A 6,763-nucleotide genomic window follows, 5' to 3' on the forward strand; every position below is an offset into this window, starting at 1 on the left:
GCCCCATGGGAAGGCCCTGGGTGCAGATCCTGGGTAGACCCCCAGGTATCACTGTGACCCTGACCGGCTAGAAGCCCAGGGGAGGACAGCAGCATGGTGAGACCTTCTCTCTACATTCCCTCTTCTCTTACAAAAGGAATTAAAAAAACTTTAAATAAATAGGGCCAGCTCTGTGGCCTGGTGGGCAACACAGATGGATTCCTTGGGACCAGCAGTTAGCGTAATGGCTATGTCACTGGACTCCCACGTAGTCGACAGCAGTTCACGTCCCGGACCCGGTGGCTTAAAACTCACACTGGGCACGTGTGCATGCGTGCCCAAGATCCCGAGAGGAGAATGGAGGAGAAGGGATTGCAGCATGGCCATCCCCCCGGGGGGTGATTTCTCGCTTTCTGTCTCTGTCTGTCTGGCGAGCACACGCGCCCTATAGCGAAAAACCTCTCAAAACAAAAAACAAAAAACCCCAGATGGATTCCACAGGGCTGACCATGCAGTTCATGTCCCAGACTCGGCAGTTTGAGAAACATACCAGGTGGATATTGCCTAACATCCCAACAGGTGGCAGACAGGAAGAAGGAATTACAGAGTGACCATTCCTTGGGGGAAGGCAGCCTCTCTTCTCCATTTCTCTTCTCCTCCATTCTCCTCTCGGGATCTTGGGCACACATGCACATGCGCCCGGTGCGAGTTTAAGCCACCGGGTCTGGGACTTGAACTGTGGTTGACTACATGGGAGTCCAGTGACATAGCCATTTCACCAACTAGCAAGTTTATGTGCCCATTAGCAAATAAATGAATAACAACAGAAAGTCTGGATGATCGGTCTTGACAAAATATTCCTTTCACTACTTCTTCCCAAAAGGGTTCAAGAGGAGACAGTAAGTGGCATAATAGTTAAGGTGTTGGATTCCTACATGGCTAATGGCAGTTTGAGTCCTGGACCCGGCAACTTGAAACTCATGGCAGGGGCACATGCGTGCATGACCAAAACCCTGAGAGGAGAATGGAGAAGGGACTGTGGCATGGCCATCCCCCCGCTGGGGAGGGCGTTTTCTCGCTTTCACTCTCTCTGTCTCTGTCTGTCTCTCAAGCAAGCACACACACCCTTAAGCAAAAAAAATTTCTAAAATCAAAAAGGGTTAAAGAATAGGTAAATATGGTCATGCAATGATGATTCTTAAAAAGGATCACATGCATTGTATACAGGCTTTCCAACTTTGCAAACTGAAAAATAAAATTTTTTAAAATGTAGGCACTTGGGGGCCAGCAGGTGGCATGGTAGTTAAGGTACTGGACTCCCACATGGCTGACCATGGTTCAAGTCCCAGACCTGGTGGCTTGTTGTCTCACTCTCTCTCACTCTTTCTGATGAGCACACGTGCCCTAGAGTAAATTTTAAATTAAATGAAATAAATAAATAAATAAATAACATTAAAAATAAAGAAAGTAGGCACTCAACATAACATATATACTGATATGGCAAATGCTAAAAATGAAAAATGCTTATCTACTTACTTGCAGATACAACAAAGATAAACACATTTTCTAATGCTTTCTCCCCTCTATAGGGATTTTACACATATTTAAAAAAAATTTTTTTAAGTTTTCTTTTTAAAGAATTGTTTTATTTATTTTAATTTGACCAGAGAGGGACAGAGTGGAGGGGAAGGGGAGTGAGAAAGCAAGCCTCCAGGTCCAGGATTCGAACCACAGTTGGCCATATAAGAGTCTAGTGCCTTTGACCACCACGCCACCTGCAGGCTCCTTGTTTCATTTCTAAGACACTCGAAGGCTGCATTCCACATCCCGAATGTCTCAGTTAACATTTTGATCTGCAAATCATTCTCTTTTGAATACTTATAACTCACAGTTCTCCTTGCTGGTCATTCCCTCACTTTTTCTTCTTTTTATTTAAATTTTTGCCACTGGGTGCATTCCTTCACTAGAGAGAGAAAAGGAAAATGAGGTATCGCCCCCTAGAGAGGTGGCCATGCCAAAATCCCTTCTCCTCCATTCTTCCCTCAGGATTTGGGCACACATGCACATGTGCTCAGTGTGTTTTTCAAACTGCCAGATCCAGGACTAGAACCACAGAGCCACGGAGTTGACCACGTGGGATCCAGTGCCTGAACCACCATGCCACCTGGTGGTTCTTCTTTATTTACTTTTTTTTTTTTTTTTTGAGAGAGAGATGTTTGCTATAGGGCACATGCATTCACTAGAGAGACGGAAAGCGAGAAGTCACCCCCCGGGGGGATGGCCACACGGCAATCCCTTCTCCTCCATTCTCCTCTCGGGATCTTGGGCACTCATGCACACGTACCCGGCGTGAGTTTAAGCCACCGGGTCCGGGCCTCGAACCACGATCAGCTACATGGGAGTCCAGTGACATAGCCATTACGCCAACTGCTGGTCCCACCATCTTATCTATTGATACTGCTGAAAAGCTGAAATGAAGTTCACCATCATTTCACAGAAGAAGAAACAAAATCAAGGCTTCTATCATTTGCCTACCTGTTGGACAGCTCATAAAGGATAAAAGCAAGGTTTGACGCCCCGTCAAGTGGATTTCAAAGGCTCCGTTCTTTACAGACATTGACTCACAGGATCCCATGGGGTATTAAGGAAACGTTAAAACAACTACAAAGAAGTTGAACTTTGCTCCAAGATCCTACCCTGTTTTCCTAGGCACCTTTTCAAAACTTTTCATAGGGTAGTTCCTTTCAAACAAAAATTTTTTTCTGTAAGAAAAATGATTTTTCACAGGGAATATCAAGTTATGACAAAATGCAACAGTGTCGGGTTTTTTTTTTCATTTTTTTCTAGAAGTTAGGGTTTTTTTAATAATTATTTTAACTTTATTTATTTATAGAGAGAGAAAGAGTGAGAAAGAGAGGGAGAGAGAGAGAGAGAGAATGAGAAAGCAGGCAAAACAGCAGGTCTGGGACTCAAACAGCAGTCAGCCATGTGGGAGTCCAGCGCCCTTAACCACCATGCCACCTGCCAGCCCTGACAGTATCAGTCTTCAATAAGCAGAGTTTTGTAACTCTTATTTCCAAAATCTAATTCCTAGCTAATACGACAGCACTTGCCATTTTACATAGAACAGCATAAAACAGGGCCAACAGGTGGCATGGTTGTTAAGGCCGCTGGATTCCCACAAGGCTGACCACAGTTCAAATCCTAGACCCGGTAGTTTGAAATCACGTATAATGAGTATGCGTGCCCAAAATCCCGAGAGGAAAATGGAGGAGAAGGGACTGAGACAAAGCCATCCTTGGGTGGGAGTCAGGGGGTCAGATTTCTTACTTTCCTTCTCCCTGTCTCTCTCTCTCCCTCTCTCTCCTCTCTGGCAGGCACATGAGCGCTATGGTAAAAACCTTAAAAAGAAAAGGCAAAAAATAAGAATTTTCAATAATATTACCAGCACAAGAAATCAACGCTTTCTGGTGTTTATTCTGCCTGTTCGCTTACCCGTTTTTCTAAGAGCTATCATGTGACTCTGTAAGATACCCAATCTTTTGACACCTTAATTCTAAATTCTCTGTGATGTAAGGGGAATTAGACTACAGAGAACATCAATGTCTCGTGTGGAAAGCGAAGCATTCTGAGTAATTATTCACTGACGTAGTAAACCCAGAGCAGATTAGATGTCTCGAGAGCATCTCAAACTTAACAGGTTCAAATAAAAGAGTTTGGAAGCCGGCAGGTGGCATGATGGTTAAGGGCGCTGGTCTCCTACAGAGCTGACCATGGTTTGAGTCCTGGACCTGGTTTTTGCCATTGGGTGCTTGTGCTCGCTGGAGAGAAACAGAGAGACATTGAGAAACAGAGATATGTGAGAAACCACCCCCCAGGGAAGATGCCACACCACAGTCCCTTTTCCTCCATTCTCCTTTTAGAATTTTGGGCATGCATGCACACGCACCTGGCGTGATTTTCAAGCTGATAGGTCCAGGACTCGAGCTTCGACTGATCCTGTGGGAGTCCAGCACAGTAGCTACTACACCACCTGCTGGCCCCCAGTTGCCATGTTTTGGGGACTCTGACATCACTGCCAGACACGATTTTAATTTGACCAGATAAAGAGAGAAAGAGAGAAGGAAAGTGAGAAAGCAAGCCACCAGGTCCAGGATTCGAACCGTGGATTGCCATGTGGGAGTGTCCAGCACCTTAACCACCATGCCACCTGCTGGTCCCTGGGAGATGATTTCTGACTTTCAGTATCTCTGTCTCTGTCTTTCCGGTGAGCACACGCACCCTATAGCAAAAACCTCTCCAAAAAATAATTTAAAATAAATACATAAATTAATTTACATAAAATTTTTTTTAATAAAAGAGTTTGATTTTCATCAATGGTTTCCAACTCCCACATCTCGAACCCACGCACATCTCTCCATCTGCCAAAACCTTCTGACTTTCAGTATCTCTGTCTCTGTCTTTCCGGTGAGCACACGCACCCTATAGCAAAAACCTCTCCAAAAAATAATTTAAAATAAATACATAAATTAATTTACATAAAATTTTTTTTAATAAAAGAGTTTGATTTTCATCAATGGTTTCCAACTCCCACATCTCGAACCCACGCACATCTCTCCATCTGCCAAAACCACAAACACTGTGTCATCTTCCGCCCAGTCAACTGTAAGTCCAACTCGGTCATCACAGTAGGGAGGCTTTAAAATGCCAATCCCAAAACCAGAAACCCAAGGAGCCTGCAGGAGACATGGAGGTAAAGGTGTTGGGTCCCCATGTGGCTGACTGCACAGTTTGAGTCCGGAGCCAGTGGCTTGAAATCATGCCAGGCATATGTGCATGCATTCCCCAAATCCTAAGAGAATGGAAGAGAAGGAATTGCTGTGTAACCATCCCCCTGGGGGGTGATTTCTCACTTTCCCTTCTATATTCCTTGAGCAAGCACATGCCTCCTATGGCAAAAACCTAAACTATATAAATAAGTAAAAAGTAAACCTGATTATCCCCCCTCCCCCAATACTCAGCTTACTAAATAAAGCCTTCAGAAACTTCTTTTTTAGAAATCAAACCTACCAGGCCTTCAGGACTCTGCACCATCTGTCTGAACTCACTTCTCCAGCCTCATCTGCAACTCTCCTGGCCTCTCCCCAAGCTCCAGGGCTTTCAAAATCCTTGAGACCATCAACCTCCTCCTCACAGCACCTGCTGTCTGCTTAGCCAGGAAAGCGTAGTCGAGAAAGCGTAGTCCTGTCATCCTTTTCAACGTAAAAATCCCTTCCCTAGCCCAATCCAAACACTCCCCTAGTATGCTTTGGTACAACCCACTTGTTTGTTTTTATCTTTACATCACTCTTCAGAATTTGTCGTTTATTTATGGAGCAACCTGTATGTTGTTGTCAATCTCGCCAAGAGCCTGTAAAATTCAGAGTGCAGGAATCCTGCCTCTGTCTTCACACTGGAATGCAGGCATCCAGCACAGTATCTTTTTTTAAATTTTATTTTGATAGATTTTTGCTATAGGGTGCGTGTGTTCTCCAGCGAGATAGGAGAGACAGAAAGCAAGAAATCATACCACCCTCCCAGGGGTGAGGAGGAATGTCCACATTGCAATCCCTTCTCCTTCAGTCTCCTCTTAGGATTTTGGGCACGCACACACATGCACTTGCCACGAGTTTTATGCTGCCGGGTATGGGACTCAAACCCTGGGAGCCCAGCGACATAACCACGACGCCATCTACTGGTCCTGATGTTGATTTCTTATCCAGCTGGCTCAAGACCTCTTACAGATTCCAATATGTTCCTCCGCACCATAAGGATCTCTAATCCTTACACCCTTCCATTGTAATAGACACTATGTAGGCCATTTAACAGATGTGGAAACTGAGGTTGACATGCCAGACTCCAGCACAGGAGGGCTGACTGCCACGCCTGAGCTTTTCCCAGTGCGGCCATCACTGCTTCCTACCATCTTTGTGGTCAACAACCTTCCCACAAGTGCAAGATTTGCTCTGTAAAGCAAAAGTAAACCTAAATGCAAAATCCGCACTCACTAATAGAGGAGTCTCCAAGACAATTTGGGGGAACCTGATGGCTGTGCTACAGGAGGCTCTGGCTGGAACTGACTACCTGGAAAATATCACCATGCCCCCTTTTGATGCACCTGGACACCAAAGTCGTTGGGGAAATAAAAGCTATGCCCGTGACACCAAAGAGTTGCCGGTTTTCAACAACGTTCACGGTTTTCCAACACGCATTTGTGGGCGTGATAAGCCTTTTTCCAGGATCATTTCGTCCCCACCGCACGTCACTTCTCTCTCTTGCAAACGGTCTATTCGATATTAACCATCTACAAACGCACCTTGGCATAAACTCCCTGGCGGGGGAACAGCCATCGATTCTAGGTGACAAAAACCCATCCGAGACAAGGACATACGTTCAAGCTCGAGTACTTTCACGGCGAGGAGCCCCTTAGACGGACTTCCCCAAACCGAATCCAGGAGAACACGCATGTCCAGGTCCCACCCGTGGAGAGAAGCGATTTGTAAACGATAGACAAGATTAAAAGCAGGACTCCGAGGTTTCTTCTCGGCTCTAAGACAGCCTGGCAGAGGTCTCGGGCAAACCCCGGGCGCCGAGGTCGTTCCGGTCTGGAAGCCGCGAACCCACTGGCAGGATGTGGCAGGCCCGGTATCCGGGGTTCCCAAATCCGAGGGGCCGCGACGGGAGGACCAAGAGTTGTGGCTGTCCAAGGCCCGCACGGCTCCGCGCTGCCACTTGCCGTGGTCCG

The 6,763-nt window shown here is 46.0% G+C and overlaps 1 long non-coding RNA gene across 1 annotated transcript in view; it reads right to left on the bottom strand.

The window, feature by feature from the left end:
* The window catches only part of LOC102481335 (uncharacterized), a 22,223-nt gene extending 15,671 nt beyond the window's left edge, over nt 1-6,552 (bottom strand). The window contains exon 1 of the long non-coding RNA XR_336072.1: nt 6,335-6,552. This is a non-coding gene — a long non-coding RNA (uncharacterized LOC102481335). The remainder of the gene's footprint in view (nt 1-6,334) is intronic.
* Between the last annotated feature and the right edge of the window lie 211 nt (nt 6,553-6,763).

The sequence above is a fragment of the Tupaia chinensis genome, unplaced genomic scaffold (assembly GCF_000334495.1).
Source record: "Tupaia chinensis unplaced genomic scaffold, TupChi_1.0 Scaffold000621_1, whole genome shotgun sequence".
NCBI classification, from domain to species: domain Eukaryota; kingdom Metazoa; phylum Chordata; class Mammalia; order Scandentia; family Tupaiidae; genus Tupaia; species Tupaia belangeri.